The 19549-nt window shown below is 31.0% G+C and overlaps 1 long non-coding RNA gene across 1 annotated transcript in view; it reads right to left on the bottom strand.

The window, feature by feature from the left end:
* Positions 1–762: 762 nt before the first annotated feature.
* The window catches only part of LOC129221331 (uncharacterized), a 28883-nt gene continuing 10096 nt past the window's right edge, over positions 763–19549 (bottom strand). Inside the window, exon 3 of the long non-coding RNA XR_008580497.1 lies at positions 763–1196. This is a non-coding gene — a long non-coding RNA (uncharacterized LOC129221331). The remainder of the gene's footprint in view (positions 1197–19549) is intronic.

Genomic DNA, 19549 nt, shown 5'->3' with positions numbered 1-19549 from the left:
CATCTCTTATTGTAAATAATATAGCTAAGCACAGATTAGCAGTGATGAAAGAGTATAGTAAACCTCATATGAAAACTGATGAACAAAATCAATGTTTGGTTCTGCTAGTGAAGCAATTTAGATTCTGTGTATTTGCATTTTATTATCCTAAAAGGTAATACCTTGAAATTTTATTTCACAACTCTAATCATTTAATTTCTATTTTCTAGCTTCATAGATTTGATTATTTTTATACTGCATGAAATTACTTGAATGAATATTATTTTAACAGAAATTTGATTAATCCTATTTATTCAGGAATTCAAAAGTTTCCAGCTGTAGTAGCAACCTTTTAAAATGTCTTTGAAATCTTTAAAATTTACAGTAATTCTTTCCTACAGTTTAGATCAAAACCACTTGGTGCTCTGTTAAAAATTCAAACTTTTTTAAAACCCTCATGTTAAGGACCAACCTAATGCTACACTAATAACCTCTCTCCTTTTGCTTCAAGAGTTTTAAAAAAAGCCTAAAGAGCAAGAGAAATTAGTTTTTTACGTTGGACAAACTTTTAACATGAAATTCGAAGCTCGTACCAAAATGAGCATTCTTCCGTAGGATATTATCAAAATTCCCACATTGCATACTCTCCACATAGCACATTTTACATTCACACATGTAGCTACATTCCCACATTGCAAATCTAAAGCCATATGGAACAATCCTATAAGATGGCAGTTTCGTTACTATGATGCAACTTACTTTTGAAATTGTTTGGGTTCTTGGAAATCGCCATTCTTTGGCCTCATAATAGCACTGTCCCCTTCAAAAGAAGGATACTGCAAAGAAATATTTGGTTCATAACTGTCTTCATTCCCTTGATTAGGTGAGAGAAATGATTCATTACAAGAAAAGTAAGTAGAATTGTCATTTGATGCGAGAGTAGTGTTAGAAAAACTATTTCTGCTATCAAATGAGCTATCCATGCGATTTGTGGAGCCACCATAGTTGTTAACCATGCTGTCACTAAGGGAGTCTGGATTTGGTTTGCTTGCGGAAGACCTTGGACGAGGATATGACGAGGGGCCAGAGTATGCAAACCTAGGTCGTGGTGGCATTCTTATGCTAGGGGTTGAAGAATAAGGTGACGAAAATGAGGAAAATGAGGATGGAGATGAATAGCCATAACTCATATTGTTGTTCATGTTGAGGGCTAAAACCTAAAAAGAAAAAATATTTTAGAACTCAAAAATTTAAAATGCAGTTTCATAAAAACTACATTTTAAATTTGAGAACTAAAACAGATATGAGTGATTCCATACCAACTCAACCAAAATAAAAAAAGTTGGTTGCATGACCGCTCGGATTTTCTTTAAATATAGTACACATATTGATGATATAGAGGCATGAAAAAGTCCAAATTTTTAGGTTCCTGCTCCACTTATTTTTTGAGATACGGGTTCTCGAAGTTTGTCCACTCGCTCAAAGTGCCCAGAAAGTGATGTCATTTAATTTTTTTTTCTTAAAAATTCTACTCATTCAATATAGAAGTGGTTGGTATCTATGAAAATTAGTCACTCCAGGCATTCAGGAAAAAAATATTACAATGTTTAAAATGAAAACGGTTAAGGTACAGTACTCATAGAAGTTACTACCACAAAAATTTAATTTTATCGATTTCGCTGAAATTGAGACATTGATTCCATAAAAAGGGAAACAAAACCAATGGTTTGCTCACTTTCTGGTAGTCTACTGGTGTTCCCTATAAATAACTACACAATAAATTATTTGGGTTTCACACTCCTTCTTGGGAAAATTTAAGCTGAAAGACAACCCATAAATCAAAAAAACGCAATTTTGACCATTTTGGCAGCCGTTTTTCTTCTAAAGGGAGAGCACTAGGAACTTATTTCTTTTTTTAAGTAAGCTTCTGATATGTTAGCTATTCACAGGAAAGAGTTTACTTTTGGTTATTATTTGCATAAAGAGATATCCCGCTGATAGCATATGCATGTTTTCCTCGTAATACCATATGCTTGTGTTCGTCCCCTCAGACTTTACAATAATAAAAAAGAAAAATAACGCATTTATTAATTGTACTATATCTGGAAAAATTCAAAAAAAGTAACATATTACTGCATTTAAAAAAAAATTCTGTATTTTATATTAATATTAGGCATTTGATGAAAACAGAAAATAGACTTTTTTATCCAAAACTGAGCAATTTGCATTCATAATTATAAAGTACCAAATAATTTTTTAAAAAATCAGTTTAAAAAAAAGGAATTATAAATATTAATTTCACAAGCAGTATAAGTTGAATTTAGCATAATATTGAAAATTGGTACATACATAGTTTTATTTAGCTGCAAGCATAAGTTCCTGTATTTTTTTTTCCTTCCCTACAGCAGATACTTTAATCTGATTAGATATGTTTGCAGACACAATAGATACCGAAAGCTTAGATTCACTAATCGGAATAAATGTATGGTATTCTCTTGTAGCCTCAATTGTTGTGGCAAAAGCTAGTCTTTCAGAAAGCAATTCTCGTGTTTGCTACAGGGTTCATACTCTTTTTAGATGAAAAAATTCCATGACTTTTCCAAGACTTTTTCATGACTTAATAAAAATTTTCCTGACCTTGTTACACAAAAAGAATAGTACTATTTAATATCAAACTTGCCGATATCAAACTTCTACGTGAAATTTATTTAAATTTAAGTAAAGTAAAAATGCAGTGAATGCAATATAATAATTCTTAAATGTCTATTTTTCTTTTCATAAAAGGGCAGAATGATAAAGAATGGGACAAAGGTTGAATGAGTCATTCCTAAATATCAATAAATTTGCTTTAAAAGTTGCTTCTTAGTGTCAACATGCATCTAATTATGCATATAACCTGTCAGTATTTTGGTTCTTTAAAGTAAAGCCATTCTTCAGTAAATTCATGTTTCCAAAACAGATATTTACAAAAAAATCATTCAGTATTAAATAAATCTTCCGATTCAAATGCACTAGTTTACTAATTTATGCATTTTCAAATGCATATAAATTAATACGTTTAGAAATTTCAGAACATAGTGTTAGATTCCCGACATTGAACGTAACATTTGGCCGCATGGATCAGTTTCGCGAGCCGTATGTTGGGCACTACTTTTTTAGAGTATTACAGTTCTCCTATTTCTATATTGTATCGCCTCATTAAAGTTTGTTATTTCCTAAAACCTACAACAAACTAAGATAAACACTGATAAATTTAATAATAAAGTTTTTACGAGTGATTGAAACGTTCTCGGATGCAACTGAATCCCGTTTGTTGAGTGGCGTGGCAAAATCAAGCACGTGTAAGTTCGCTACTACAGAATATAAAATATAATAAATGTTGAAAATAATCATTAGATCAAAACTAGTGATGTCTAAGCACTATAATCACATTGCAAAAGAAGAAGGGCGGATGCTACAGTAGAGTGTATGCAATGGGATTTCAAAATTCAGATTTGTTTTTGGGATCATTCAATTTTTAAGTTTTAACAGCTTTTATATGCAATGCTGTTAAACCATTCAAGATTTCTAATGCTCTTTAAGCTACTGTTACTTTCTCTTTGCCCAGGACATTTTTCCATGACCTTAAAAAAATTTCCATGACTTTTAACAAAAATATTCATTTTCCATGACTTTTCCAGGTCTGAAATTAGTTTATTTTTTTTCCATGACTTTCCAGAATTTCCATGACCCGTATGAACCCTGTTGCTAGATGTTCTTCAGGTGCGAAGAAAAATTTGATCATTTTAAAATTGCCTTAACAATAATATATTTTATTAAAATACAAAAGTGGCGACAAGCAACAGGCTCTGGGCCCAGCTAGGATAGTCTTTGTCCATTTATCAATCCCGAATGAAGATTAAGAACCCTTCCTAAAACTGCTCACTCAGTTGTATCTAACAGCTGCTTCTAATAAACTATACCAAATGCGTAAAGCACTGTTGAAGTGGTAATTTTTAAGCCGCTACAGGAACTGAACAATGAACATTTTAAATAAAGTGATATTTAAAATTTAACAAAAGTAGATCATGCTTTATTGTAGCATATTTCCTTCTAAAACCATAAGGCTTAAGAGTCTGAAATTTTTCTTTATTTCTAAATCCTTTTTGTGCTTTCTGAAAAAGTAGCTTTAGCCGCTACAATTGAGGCTACAAGAGAATACCATAAATTTATTCCGATTAGTAAATCTGCTTTTGGTATCTGTTGTGGCTGCAAACATATTTAATCAGATTAAAGTATCTGCTCTAGGGAAGAAAAAAATACAGGAACTTCAGCTTGCAGCTAAATAAAATTATGTATGTATCAATTTTCAATATTATGCTAAATTCAACTTATACTGCTTGTGAGATTAATATTTATAATTCCCTTTTTTAAACTGATTTTTTTTTAAATTATTTAGTACTTTATAATTATTATATTTTAAAAAAATATTATAATACTTTCTAATATATTTTTTAATGCAGTAATATATTACTTTTTTTGAATTTTTCCAGATATAGTACTATTAATAAATGCATTATTTTTCTTTTTTATTATTGTAAAGTCTGAGGGGACGAACACAAGCATATGGTATTACGAGGAAAACATGCATATGCTATCAGCGGGATATCTCTTGATGCAAATAACCAAAAGTAAACTCTTTTCCTGTGAATAGCTAACATATCAGTAGCTTACTTAAAAAAAAAAGAAATAAGTTCCTAGTGCTCTCCCTTTAGGAGAAAAACCGCTGCCAAAATGGCCAAAATTGCGTTTTTTTTGACTTATGGGTTGTCTTTCAGCTTAAATATTTCCAAGAAGGAGTGTGAAACCCAAATAATTTATTGTGTAGTTATTTATAGGGAACACCAGTACACTGCAAGAAAGTGAGCAAACCATTGGTTTTGTTTCCCTTTTTTTTGGAATCAATGTCTCAATTTCAGCGAAATCAGCAAAATCAAATTTTTGTGGTAGTAACTTCTAAGAGTACTGTACCTTAAACGTTTTCGTTTTAAACATTGTAATATTTTTTTCCTGAAAGCCTGGAGTGACTAATTTTCATAGATACCAAACACTTCTATATTGCATGAGTAGAATTTTTAAGAAAAAAAAATTAAATGACATCACTTTCTTGGCATTTTGAGCAGGTGGACAAACTTCGAGGACCCGTATCTCAAAAAATAAGAGGAGCAGGAACCTAAAAATTTGGACTTTTTCATGCCTCTATATCATCAATCTGTGTACCAAATTTAAAGAAAATCCGAGTCGGTCATGCAACCTCCATTGGTTGAGTTGGTATGGAATCACTCATATATCATCATAAAATACAGTATTTTATTCAGATAAATCTGTGATTGGTCGTTGCAGCACAGTGAAGATCAACGACCAATATTTCTAAATTCAGAAGAACTCTCTTCTGGGTAATTGTAGACCGAAAAATAACTTCTCACCATATTGTGAGTACACAGGAACAAAGTAATAATTGGAATAAAAAGAACAAGAGGCACTTTTCAGGCGGCTTTGCTTTAATTTTCAAATTTCTTTTTTTTCTACAAATTTCTTTCAAATTATTTTTTTTGGTCCAATAATCATTATCAGGATTAATTTGTCCCAAGCAATGCTTCTTCGCACCAGTGGCGGTTTTAAGGGAAGGGTAATGGGGAAAAAGATTTTTTCCTTTCAAATTTTAATGAAATGAGAAAAATGTTATGTTTTTAGACTAGATTTTTAAGATGAGTGTGGTTTTTAAAGATTGAAAAAAAGGTTTAGTAACTCTAAAATATGGCTAAGAACAAATATAACTCAATAATGAATTATTTCAATATACAGAATGGCATGAAAGTGGCCTTTCTTTTATTTTCAACATTGTGTCAGCTATGGCTGAATGGTTATTATAGAATACAGTTACTTAGAAGTCTTAAGAGTTCTAAATATCGCCTGAACTTCATCCATATCTTAATACAGGTGAATTTTGAGGCATGTTCACATCAGAAAGGAACATCATATTTAACCATTTTGAAGTAAATGTTACTTCCTCCATTTAGAAAGTCTGATTTAGAATAAAATGTGTGTTTCTCAGAAAAATGGGCATTTAAAACAATATAAAGAATCATTGATGTTTCTTCCAATAAAAAAAAGGCTTTTGGATAGTTCGAGGAAGGGTATATAGGCACCATAAAAAATTCAAATTTTAACAGAATAGCTAGGTTACGGGCCTACATAATTGTGATACTTGAAAAAATTAAATCTAGTAAAACTTCTCAGAATATGAAATACACCAAAAATGTCATTGAAATACTTTCTATCATATCACCTTGTAACAACACCATTGAAATAACTCGGAATTCGGTGAAGTAAGAAGTGTTTTTGTGAAAGAACAAAAACACATAAATGAAGAAAGCCAGTGTAAAACAGAATTTTTATCGAAATGTCCAATGTCTCTGGCCAAAGTCTACTGCTTTAGAAACAACTAATTAGTGATGGACAGAATCAAGTGGAAAGAGGGTACATTAATAATTCACAAATATAAAAGTTACCCATACTAATCCAAGTTTTTTTAATTAAGTGCTATAATATGTATAATTTATTCTGTAACTTTTTTAAAAAATATTAAGAGAAATTTCTGAGACTTTTATAGCTGTTGCAGACTTGGCAATCATACAAAGTTCAAAAGCAGGAGGAACGAAATGAGAAAGGATAAGAAATTTTTGTACCTTGGAATCAGATAAATGCTAGTACAAAATTCATAATTTTCATGTTGTTTAGTGTTTTCTCAAGGTCTTTAATGCCCTGCCTCTTCAATATTAGGGTTCGGTGCGCCCTGCCATTATTATTATTTTTTATTTATTTATTTTTGCATTTCTCAATGTATCTCTTTTGCCCTTTTGAAGTTTTGACAAAACTTCACCAAAAAGGCATGTCTTTTTTTTTTTTTTGGCCTTGAAATGTATTTCCCTTGTTTTCCTTAGAATTTGATTTGGATAAAAGTCTCATTCCAATATTAATGTAACATTCGATGTCCGAGATTTTATGATCTAATACCAACTCAAATTTTCTTCCGAAACTAAATGTAAACATTGAAAATGATAGCTTCGAAAAAATTTTCTGTAATACATTTCTAAAATTTTACAAAAGCTGCATATTTTTAATTTTTAGCATACTTTCCCAGTAAAAGTCAGAGAAAGACGAAAAAAGCATGAAAGAAGGCTTAATGCATCTCGAAAATATTACAAAAACAAGTCAAAAATAAAAAAAAAATAATTAAATATTGAAAAATTAAAAATTGGAAAGTAGGGTATTGAGATGGGAAAAAATGTCTGTCTGTCCCTCCCCCCTAATAACTTTTGAGTGAGTAGTTCGATTCGAAATTTTTCTCTTCTTTTTTTGTTCAAAAGATCTCAGTGAGGACACCTCATTCCTATATTTCATTTTTTTGATTTGAACCATTTTTTGTTCAATTTTGAACAGTTTCAAAAAAACTTAACATTAGCGCCTATGGGGAAATGCAAGGCAATTCCGAACTGTGAGGCGAATTTGCTTCAATCTTTGTAGGAAAAGCTTTTGATGAAAAACTTGTATTTAAAATACCTTTTTGATTTGAAACATTTTCCGTTCAATTTTGAACAGTTCAAATCCCTTAACATTAGCGCCTACGGGGAAACTGAAAGTCAATGCAGATTCCGTACTTGAAGGCGGATTTACTTCAAACAAATTTTGTTGGAAATAGCTCTTGACGACAAACTCCAGACTCCGACAATTTAGGGGCACCCCAGACTTCGCCTCTGACTTCGTAGCTTTGGCAAAAATTTATACACGGAGGACAAATGACTGTCTCAGATTCTCGGATATTCGACTCCGACTCCTTTATCCCAAAATGAGATCGACTCCGACGCTATGGTTTTAACTGTGAAGTAATTATTGTTACTATGACTTGTTTTTATTTTCATGCAAAAGTTTTAATTTAGATATTCAGTTTTCGGTGGATAAACTTGAAGTCATTATTGTTTCTACATAAAGATATGCACAGACGATTTTTTTTACAGTGAAAATTATTTTTTTAAGTTGACATTTTATTGTTTTTATTTATTTTGGTAAGTGCATTAATTCATTTAAAAAATTATTTTTGGTAACAGGAAAAAAGAAACATTTTTTTTTTTGATATGATGTATTTATTTTAATAAGCTTATTAATTTTAATTATTATTTTTTGTTTTGAAAGCTGTTAAAGAATTTTTTTAATGGGAAAAATTGTATTAACTGCTTTGTTTTAAAGGTGCTGCTATTTTATTTGTTCGTTTATTTATTTATTTATTTATTTACGCATCTAATTTTTTAGATGAGTAAGGAATATTTTATTCCTAGATATCAGCTTAAAATATTTAAAAAATATGTTTGAACAATGTGCGATTTTAGCTATTTTTGAGAATATTGATCAGGTACTAGAAAGTAGTATGGGTATATGGGAAAGTAGGCTCGTTTAGTTCTAGACGGAACTTCTTGTTAAATAGGGTTATTGAAATTGAGTCTTGTAAAAAAGCCAGGCTGCCACTTTTTGATTTCTAGACCATATTTTTTTCATGTTATATATTTTTAAAATTGTTTCTTTTTCTTTTCAACTCCTTTTAAACATGACACCTTACTAACATATTTTTAAAATATAATTTTCAATTTGTTTTCATTTTATGGAAGAAATTATCATGTCCCCTAATATTTGTCTCCTGTGCTACTCTCTACTAATATTAAATTTTATAATTAGAATTTGTTGCTTAAATATTGGCTGCAACAGTCATTTATGCATTTTTACAGTTATTCATGCTAGACAGTCATTTTTTCATATGCATCATATTGAAGTATACTATATCAGAAAAAAATTAATTTTAGACAAAGGATTTTTTGATATCAAAATTATAGAATTTTTATTTTCAATATAGGATTTATAGGAAAATTTTGACCCCTGTATTTTTAGTATTAGCTCAGTTTTTATGGCAACTACATTTCAACCACTACCAATACTATTGAATTTAAATTAAGTTGCTGGATAGGAAATATATTGCATCTAACAATAAACACTTTTAATTATTACTATCCCTTAAAATGGTTAAGATTTTTGTAAAAAAAAAATCATATATATTCCACTTAAACATGCAAGTTCAGTTAATATGTATTAGCTATGCCAGAAACATACACTAATTTGAGTTCTCAAATGTTCAAAAATGTTTGAGTGTATGAATTAAGTATAAATCTCAGAGATTTGGAACCAGTTATTTTGGCATATTTTTTCTTAGTTAAAATTATTAAATTCCAGCTTCATCAGCATTATAATTTAATTTTTTCACGCAAGACAACTGCTGCTATACTGCATTCAGAGAGAACCAATAGCAGAAGTAAACAAATAGAATTTCTGTGTGGTGACTCATTGGATTGGCAATTCTGTTCATGAATATTTCACTTATCTGATTGGCGCTGTTTTCAACATCCCAGCGCCAAGCAGACAATTGTATTGCAAAGTGTCAAATTGTTTTGTTTACTTTCACTATCACTTCTCACTGAAATATAGTTTTTAGTTTACCTGTTTCTTCAGCAAGCTCTTGGTCACCAGCAATTTGGACTAAAGCGGTTAAAATACAGGCTGGTGCATCAGCTGAAGTTTAGCCATTTTGGATTGGATTTTCATTGTTGAGAAGTTGTTACCAAAGCAAAGTTTTGGGTCTTGTCAAATTGGCTAAAAATATTTTATCACGGAATAAAAAAAAATACTTAGAGAGGCTCTGCTTATGGCAAAAAGGTGATAAAATCGAAGCTGGAACTATTGGATACATCAGTACGAAGATGGGCACAGTTATAATTACATAACAGGGATCTCTCAAGGATTTTTCACAAGGTCCGTTTTTTGTGAAAAATCAAATAATTTTGTAAAAAATCAAATCATTACAAACAACAAAAATAATAAATTCTTGTTAAAACGAAATTTTAGAATTTAGAATTTGGCACAAACTGCATCATTTAAACTTAAAGTTGAGTGTTTTCCTCTTCTATGTTGAGAATATCATTCTGGGATGTTTTTCTAGTATTTGGCGGGGGGGGGGGGGGGCATCGCTCTCTCAAGTATCAATATTTATCTACCATTCGACATTATGTTAAATTATACTAGAAATATATCTGTATGGTATTTAAAATAATTGTAACAAAAAATAAATAAAATTCAGACAAGGGTTCAGCATTTAACTTTTTGACCCAAGACGCTCTTAAAAAGCACAGAATTTTGTTTAAAAATTATAAATTTCATGATTTTAACAAAAATAAAGAGAGATTTTATTTGTTTACCTCTTAACAAAGCGTACTTAACACCAAATATTCGAAAAATCGGATTCCCATAGCGGATGCAAAGAGATCACAATTCTCAAAGTGAAGGCATCAAAAGTATAAAAAAGACTTGTAAAAGAAATATTTTTGATAAAATTATTTTTAAATTGCATTTTAGAGTCCTATGATAAGCATATCATTAATATCTCGACACATTTGAAGTAAAAAAAAAAAAATTAAACCATCGTTTCAATAATTTAATTTTTAACTCATACAAGAAAATGCAATTTTGCTTTTAAAACTTGAAATGAGCGTTCTAACAAAAATAAAGAGACTTTTCATTTATTTGCATCCTAATAAAGCAAAATTAGCTTGAAAAAAGAACAAAATATAATTTTCATATCGGATGTTAATAGATTGCATTTTTTAAAATGTAGACATCTAAAGAAAACGAGCTGATGTGTACATCACATGACTTCCTTTTACTCCACTTTAATGTCATTTCCCAATTATTGGCAATTTTAATGTGATTCAATTGTTCACTCTCTAAATATCACCAACAGTGGCCAAATTGAAACCAAATTTTAAAAAAATTAAAATAAATAAATAAAAAAAAATTGCCAAATTTGACACCAAGTTGGCAACCAAAATATTGGTGATATATTGCCAAGTGTCTGACAAATTATAACACAACTTGAGTTTACATCGAAATTAACAATGATCCCCCCCCCCAAAAAAAAAGAGATAAAAGACCCCTTAGGAACATCCGACTGCAGCCAAAAGGGAAGGTGCACAACTAGACCCCACTAGGAGTCTACGTACCAAATTTCAACTTTCTAGGACATACCGTTTTTGAGTTATGCGAGATAAATACGCACATACACATACATATGTACATACGGACGTCATGAGAACATTCGTTGTAATTAACTAGGGCAGGGGTCTGTCCAGGATTTTTCACAGGGTCCGTTTTTTGTGAAAAATCAAATAATTTTGTGAAAAATGAATTAATTTTGTAAAAAATCAAAAAATTTCGCAAAAAAAAAAAATTTTTTTTTTTGTCAAAACAAAATTTTAGCATTTAGAGATGGCACAGATGGCATCAATTAAACTTAAAGTTAAAGTTGAGTGTTTTCTTTTTCTACGTCGATAAAATCATTCTGGATTTTTTTCTGATATTTGGCGGGGGGGGGGGGCATCGCTGCTTCAAGTATCAATATTTATCTACCATTCTACATTCATTATGTTAAATTATACTAGATATATTTCTGTACAGTACTTAAAATAATTGTAACAAAAATATGAATAAATAAAATAAAATTCAGAATGGAGTTCAGCACTCAACTTTTTGACCCAAGACATTCTTAAAAAGCAAAGAATTTCGTTTAAAACTTATAAATTCCGTGATTTTAACAAAAATATAAAGATATTTCAATTGTTTACCTCTTAACAAAGCGTAATAATCATCCAAATTTCGTAAAATCGGATTCCCATAGCGGATGCAAAGAGATCGCAATTCTCAAAGTGAAGGCATCAAAAGTATAAAAACGGCTTGTAAAAGAAATGTTTTTGATAAAATTATTTTAAAATTGCATTTTAGAGTCCTATGATAAACATATCATTAATATCTGTGGACACAGTTGACCCAAAAAATAAAATAAAATAAACCATCTATTCAGCATTTTAATTTTTGACTCATAACAGAAAATGGAATTTTGCTTTAAAAACTTGAAATGAGAGTTCTAACAGAAATAAAGAGACTTTTCATTTATTTGAATGCTATAAAGCGAAGTTAGCTAGAAAAAAGAACAAAATATGATTCTCATATTGGATGTTAAAAGATTGCATTTTTCAAAATGTAGACATCTAAAGAAAAAAAAACGGTAATTAAAAGAGTTTATTTAAAGTTAATCATCCTTGTTAGCATCGAAAAATCAAAACCCATATAATTTTCTCCCAAAATAACAATTAAACATCGCACGGCACCGTAAAAAACACAAATATTGACAAGCTGGCAAAATGATGAGAATATTTCCTAATCAAGTCATTATAAAGGTTCAACGCCAGAAGCTAAGTGGTGATAATTTTGAAGTTGGTAACCCTATCTGAAGCTATCATATTTTTTCCTCATCCTTACTATTCCTTTGCAGTTTTAAGTTCATTTCGCAGCTATATATTATTATTGTTTATTAAATCATGAGCAGAGAAAAGTGCTTACCAATGCCTTTTCAGAAAAGTTTACAACACTGCCGCTAATTAGCTGTGATAAAACAAACAACCATTATATTTATTTGGCAGTAGCAATTATTTATCACTTGCAGGAGCATCCCAGGAGTGCCCATTTTTTTTTTTTCAAAATTAGCCGATTTTGTATTAGCTAATTCCTCTAATTGGACTTTAAAAAAGGTTCAAAAAATTATCGGTTTATACACAGAAATATGCGTTATTTTTGCTTTCAGATTTGCTCTTTCAATAAACAATTTGTGACAGATCCGATCTTGTTTATCAGAATTTTGTGAAGAGTCCGTTTTGTTTGATCGGGATTTTGTGAAAGGTCCATTTTGTTTGATCTTGATCGGGATTTTGTGAAAGGTCCGTTTTGGTTGATCGGATTTTTGTGAAGGGTCCGTTAACGGACCCAAATATTCTCTGGCCAGACCCCTGTAGGGGGTCGTCAAAATTGATATTTCGGGTGTCTGTATGTTCCTAGGCATATATCCACGTGTGGTCAAGTCGAAAGAAAAAACTCAACATTCATTCTGGGGTGAGAAAAATGGAAATTAAGGCCGATTTTTGAGTGAAAATTTTTTGTGAATACAATACTTCCTTTTTTGTAAAAGGAAGTAAAAAACGGTAAGTAAGAGAGCTTATTTAAAGTTAATCATCTTTGTTAGCATCGAAAAAAATCAAACCCATATAATTTTCTCCCAAAATAACAGTTAAAGCAAATATTGACAAGCTGGTAAAATAATGAGAATATTTTCTAATCAAGTCATTATAAAGGTTAAACACCAGATGCTAAGTGGCGACAATTTTGAAGTTGATAGCCCGAATATATTTTTTCCCCACCCTTACTATCCCTTTGCAGTTCTAAGTTCATTTCGCTAATATATATTATTATTATTATTGTTTACTAAATCATGAGCGGCGGGGGGGGGGGGGGGGGGGGTGCTTACCGACCCTTTTCAGAAAAGTTTAAAACACCAAAAGTGCTTAACAACGCCTTCTCAGTAAAGTTTACAAAAGCACCACTGCTGATTAACTGTGATAAAACAAATAAAATTATTTAAAACCAAACTTATTTTCAGCTGTCAATTTCTTTCCAAGATATAAACAACAAGTTTAACAACAATTTATTTGGCAGTAGCGGCATATGCGAAAATATGCATTATTTTGCTTTCAGATCTGGCAGTTCTCAAAAGGTGGGAGCAAACACAGACCTCACTTTGAAGTTTCAACACCAAATAACTTTCATTTTAATTGGCTCAAAATTTTTTGAGTTAAAAAATAATACTGTATGGAGACAAGAATTGACATAAATTATGGAAAAAATGCTCTTCAAATACCCTTTAAAAAATATTTTCTTTGCTAAAAGGCACAATTTTGAACTTTCAAAACGTTAACTGAGCAAATGTACCATCAAAAAATTTTTTTTAAATATTTCCAAATGTTTCAAAACAAAATTAAGGGTAAAAATCTCAAACTGAATATTTTTTGATAACATTTTCTACAAATTAAAAAATTAAAGACAGATTATTGTGTAAAAAATTTTAGAAAAAAAGGAAGTTAGAAGTTTTATGTATGTCCAAAAGTTACGATCTTGACAATGCTAATATTTCAGTACTAAATATATGACATATGTTTTAAAGGTATTTTTCGATCCTCAAAATCAATTGTTAATCATTTTAAAGTGTTTTCATATGTTTCTATTCAGTATCATTGAAGTAAAATCATTTTTCTTAAACATATATGTGAGATGTCCAAATTGCGTTACGATCTAGACGCCGATAATTCTGTCCTTTTATTCAATATTATAATATGATCTTCTGTCTTGTAACTGTTAGACCACTAACTATTTTCACAGCTCCATCCTAATTTAATTTACATTTGTTATATAGCCAAAGAGTGGCAACACTATTTTACTCTTTATTTAAATTTTATGTAAATTACCTTTTTATATATATGTTGAAATAAAATAGAGGTCGTCTCTTGACTCAGAAAATTGGTTCATGTCTATTACTTATTAGACGTAAGATCCACGGAAAAATACTGCGCATAGCTTTTAAAGCTAACAAAATGGCAGCAGAGTGTTGTTTAAACCTAAAATGTTTGAGTTTGGAAATAGCGCAGTGAGAAATAACTTCTATCCATTACTGGGTAACAATGGCGCACGCTGAGGAAAGTGGCGTATTTAAGTTTCAGAAGCTAAACAGAGACAACTATAAAAGTTGGAAGTTCAATGTTAAGATGTTATTAACGAACTATGATGTGTTTAGCGTAGTAGACGGTACGGAGACTCTGGCAAAAGGTGCTGACGAAAAAGAAACGAAATCTTGGAAAAGACGCGATTCTAAAGCAATGTCAACAATTTGCCTGCTTGTGGACGAAGAACTGAAAAATTTGGTCATAGACTCGACTAGTGCAAAAGAAGCATGGGACTCGTTATGCAAAGTGTTCAAACCTACAACTTGAGCTAGAATTGCCGCTTTGCGTTCGGAATTCACGAAACTAAATTTAAAAGAAGACGAAAATATTTCTGTTTTTATCGGCCGCATTTTTCGAGCTGCAAAAGACTTGGAATCTGCCGGAAGAAAAGTGGAAGATGACGAAATAGCGTATCAGATGCTGTGTAATTTACCTCCGAAGTATGACAATGTTGTAATTCAACTGTATCAACTGAGTGATGAAAGTTTTACCTCTGAAAATGTGCGAAAAGCCTTAATATCTGAATTTGATAGACTTCAGCATAGGGAGAATCCAAAAGAAACTTCAACATTCTCGCAAACTGCATTTGTTTTCGACAGACACAGAAAAAATGTGTGTTTCGCTTGCGGAGAAGAAGGGCACTACTATAGGAACTGTCCGAAACGGAAAAATAATTCTAACTACAACAACTGGAAGCGTGAACAACGTAAAGGTCAACAAGATATGGTTACAGAAAATCGCGGAAAACTAAAGAAAGTCCAAAATTCCAATTTCCGAAAGAAGGACGGAGATGCAAGTTCTTTTCTCGCCGGAGCAATGACAGCAAATACAAAAACTGTTGAATTCGCGGTAGATTCTGCCGCAACAGAACATTTCTGTGCTGATTTAGAACTATTTCAAGACTTTAAAAGTTTTCCTAACTCAAAAGCTGTAATTGCGGAAGGAACAACAAATATTTGTGGTTCGGATGACATTTCTTTGGAGATTATACAAAAGTCAGGTAATAAAACTCTTTTACTGAAAAATGTAATGTACACTCCAAATATGTCGCGAAACTTGATTTCTGGTAGATTAATTGACAAAGCTGGTTTTTCATTAAAAATTAAAAACAGTAAAGCTGTAATAAGAAAACCGAACGGTCAATTTTTCGTAGAAACACCTTTGGTAAACAATTTTTACATTTTAAAAGCAAATTCAAGTGTAAAAACTTCTGAAATTTGTATTACTGAGAAAAACTCAATTATGTTAATGCATAAGAGATATGGGCATCAAAATGCTCAAGCTTTAAAGAGCTTCAGTAAATCTGAAAATGTTTACGGTTTAGAAAACTTAAGTGGTAAGATTGAAATTTGTGACACTTGTCAAATTTCAAAGTCCACTAGAGCTAGTTTTAAAAGTATAAATAAAATTACTACTAATAGTGTTTTGGAACTACTTCATTTAGATTTATTTGGCCCAACTGCGGTAAAATCTTTAGCAGGTTCGCGTTATTTTTTAAGTATTGTAGATGATTATTCTCGATATGCCAATATTTATTTCCTTAAGCATAAAAATGAAGCGTTTAAATATTTTAAAATATTTCAAGCAGAAGCGGAAAGACAGTTTGACAAAAGGATTAAGCGCATTAGAACTGATAATGGGCTTGAGTTTTGTGCTAAATATTTTGAAGATCATTTAAAGTCGGAAGGTATTAAAATTGAACGTACTAATATTTATTCCGCAGAAATGAACGGGACAGCGGAACGTCTGAACAGGTCAATTATTGAAGGTGTTAGAGCAGTGTTAAGTGAAACTAATTTACCAAAATCATTGTGGGCTGAATTAGCTCATACGCAAAACTATTTGAAAAATAGGTTTCCGCATAAAAGTTTAGGAAATGTAGCACCACTAAACATTTGGGGCAATAAAAAGTTCTCGGTAAGCAGGGTTGGCTTTTTGCCGGCAGAAACTGGTTTTTGCCCTGCCAGTGGCAGAAACTGGTTATAACCGGTAAAAACCGGTAGAAACTGGCAAAAACTAGAAAACGTTTTTAATAGCTCTAGTAATTACTTAATGACAGGCAATTAAGTAAAATAAAAAATATAACTTCATTTCGTCATTGCAAAAACTTAATATAATAGTTATTTAATAATTAGTGTAAAAATATGTTAAATAACAAAACTGACATTTCCAAAGCAAAGTAAATTTTTTTTCATAGTTGAAATTGCTATGCGTTAGAAATTTTAGCCTTCTAATGTTGTAAGTAACAAATTTTTCAGTTTGTTGTTTATAATTATTTTGTTTGCATTTAATTTAAAGTGTAATATATATATATATATATATATATATATATATATATATATATATATATATATATATATATCAAATATTTAAATAAATACAGATTTGTTTTATTTCATTAAACTCTAAAATTCAAGAACTTCTCATTTTACACTTAATATAACTGAACTAAGCTATTCTAAAAGAGCTTAATCAAGCAGTTATTGATAATCATTTACTCGCCTATATGCTCCATCCAAAGTATTTGGGAGTAAATTTATCATGTAATCAAGAAGAAAGTGCTCGCACTTTACTCACAAATATTAACCCTGATTATGTACCTTATACCATTGCTTTACAAAACAAATCGGCCCCTTTTCCCAAAACCTATTTTTCCAATCACATGGTAACAACTACTCCAAATACTGCATGGTGGTGCAGTTTGAAAAAATGTGCTATAGATGAAAGTTATGTGAATCTTGCTTGTTCTTTGAGGATAATGCCAGCTAGTTCTGCTGGGATTGAAAGAATCTTCTCAAATTTCTCCTTTGTGCACAACAAATTGGGAAATTGGTTAGGTTTAGAAACAGCGTCAAAACTTTTATTTTGTTGGAGGCTGCTGCAGTGGGGAAACAATGTAAAATTTGATTTTGAATGGTGGTAGTGTTGTAAATAAATTGTATTTGGGTTAATATTTAATTATTTTTCTTATACATTTTCTATTGTATGTCAGGAGTTGCATTTATGTAATTTTTTGAGTTTCTGCCAGTTTCTGCCATAAATGTGGCAGAAAGGGGTTTTTGCCATGCCGGTTTTAACCGGTTTCTACCAGTGGTTTTTACCGCCTCGGCAGAAACCTGCCAACCCTGTCGGTAAGACACTTGGAAACTATAGGAAGTACCGCGTATTACCATATTCCAAAAGAACGACGAAGTAAATTGGAACCAAATGCTGGAATCGGTATATTAGTAGGTTATGCAGTAAAAACATATGGATATAGGATATGGGAACCAGGTACGCGAAATGTATTTGAAACTAAGCATGTAAAATTTGACGAAAGTAAACATAGATATGAAACTGAATCTAAGCGAAAAGAAACTGTTATTACAGCGTCAATTTTAAATTCAGAAAGTGATTTCTCGGATGAGGAAACTCAAATTTCCTTGGATATTCCAGATAAAGGTGAAACTAGTGGGATAAAAAGAATAAACTGGGAAAGGAAAGTAAAAACTAGAAATAGAGGTAAATCTGAAGGTCGAAAAGACATTTATTACTATCCTGAGCCTAAAATTAGACTTAGAAGTCTAAAAGAAGTCGAAAATTATTGCACAAATAATGACATTCCCTTTAATTCCAAAGATTTTGATTTTTCAAAGAAAGATTTAAATGAAGAAATTCTTAGTAGTGATAATGCTGAACATTCGAGTGATAGCGAGGTTGAAATTCATTGTGCGGAAGTTAAAATTCCTTTAACATTTGAAGAATCTCAAAACTGTTCAGAAAGAAATGAATGGCTCAAAGCTATGATTGAAGAGATAAATATGTTAAAATCTCGCGGTGTTTACGAGTTGGTTCCGAGAAAGGAAGCCACAAAAGTTTTGGGTTGTAAATGGGTGTACAATTTAAAAACAGATACTAATAAATCAATTAGGATATATCGTTCAAGGTTGGTTGCACTCGGTTTTAGGCAAACAGAAGGAATAAATTTTTTTGATACTTTTTCGCCAGTAATTAGCTTTACATTAGTTAGATTTTTCTTTACAATTCTGGTCACCTTAAAAAGTTGGAGACATGCTCATTTGGACATTAAATGTGCGTATCTGTACGGAAATTTAACAGAAACCATATATTTGGAACAACTAAAAAGTTTTGTAACGAGGGGTAAAGAAAATCATGTTATGAAACTTAAAAAGGCGTTGTATGGCCTACATCAATCAGGGCACGAGTGGTTTCATGAATTAAATCGAGTATTTTCGGAATTACATTTCGAAAAGCTGTCGAGTTGTAATTGTGTTTTTCATTTAAATTGGAAAGTTATAATTTTGTTGTATGTCGATAATTTAGCGGTATTTGCTTTAAATGACGATTTATTGAATCGTGCAATTGATTTAATAAAATCAAAGTTTGATATAAAAAATTTAGGGGCAATTTCAAAATTCTTAGGGGTTGAATTCGAATGTATGGATGATGGTCATTTACTGATTCATCAGAAATCTTACATTGAAAAGTTAGATTCTGTTTTCAATCAGTTTCGAAAGGAAAATGTAAAAGTTCCGTTAAACCCCGGTGTAATTGTACAAAAATGTGCAGAGGGGGAAGAAATTCAAAATGTGCCTTATAGATCTTTAGTTGGTAGTCTTGTTTTTAGCCACGAGAACTAGGCCTGATATTATGTTTCATGTATCTTTACTATCTAAGTATTGTAATTCTCCTTCCAAAATTCACTGGAAAATGTTGTGTCAAGTTTTAAATTATGTTATAAATACTAAAGAGTATTGCTTGGACTTATCTAAAGCTAGTAATTCTAATGTTGAAGCATACGTAGATGCAAGTTGGTCTTCAGATTGAGA

The sequence above is a fragment of the Uloborus diversus genome, chromosome 1 (genome assembly GCF_026930045.1).
Source record: "Uloborus diversus isolate 005 chromosome 1, Udiv.v.3.1, whole genome shotgun sequence".
In the NCBI taxonomy this organism is placed as follows: domain Eukaryota; kingdom Metazoa; phylum Arthropoda; class Arachnida; order Araneae; family Uloboridae; genus Uloborus; species Uloborus diversus.
The sequence above is the reverse complement of the archived record's forward strand: the minus strand, read 5'-3'. Positions and strand labels throughout refer to the sequence as shown.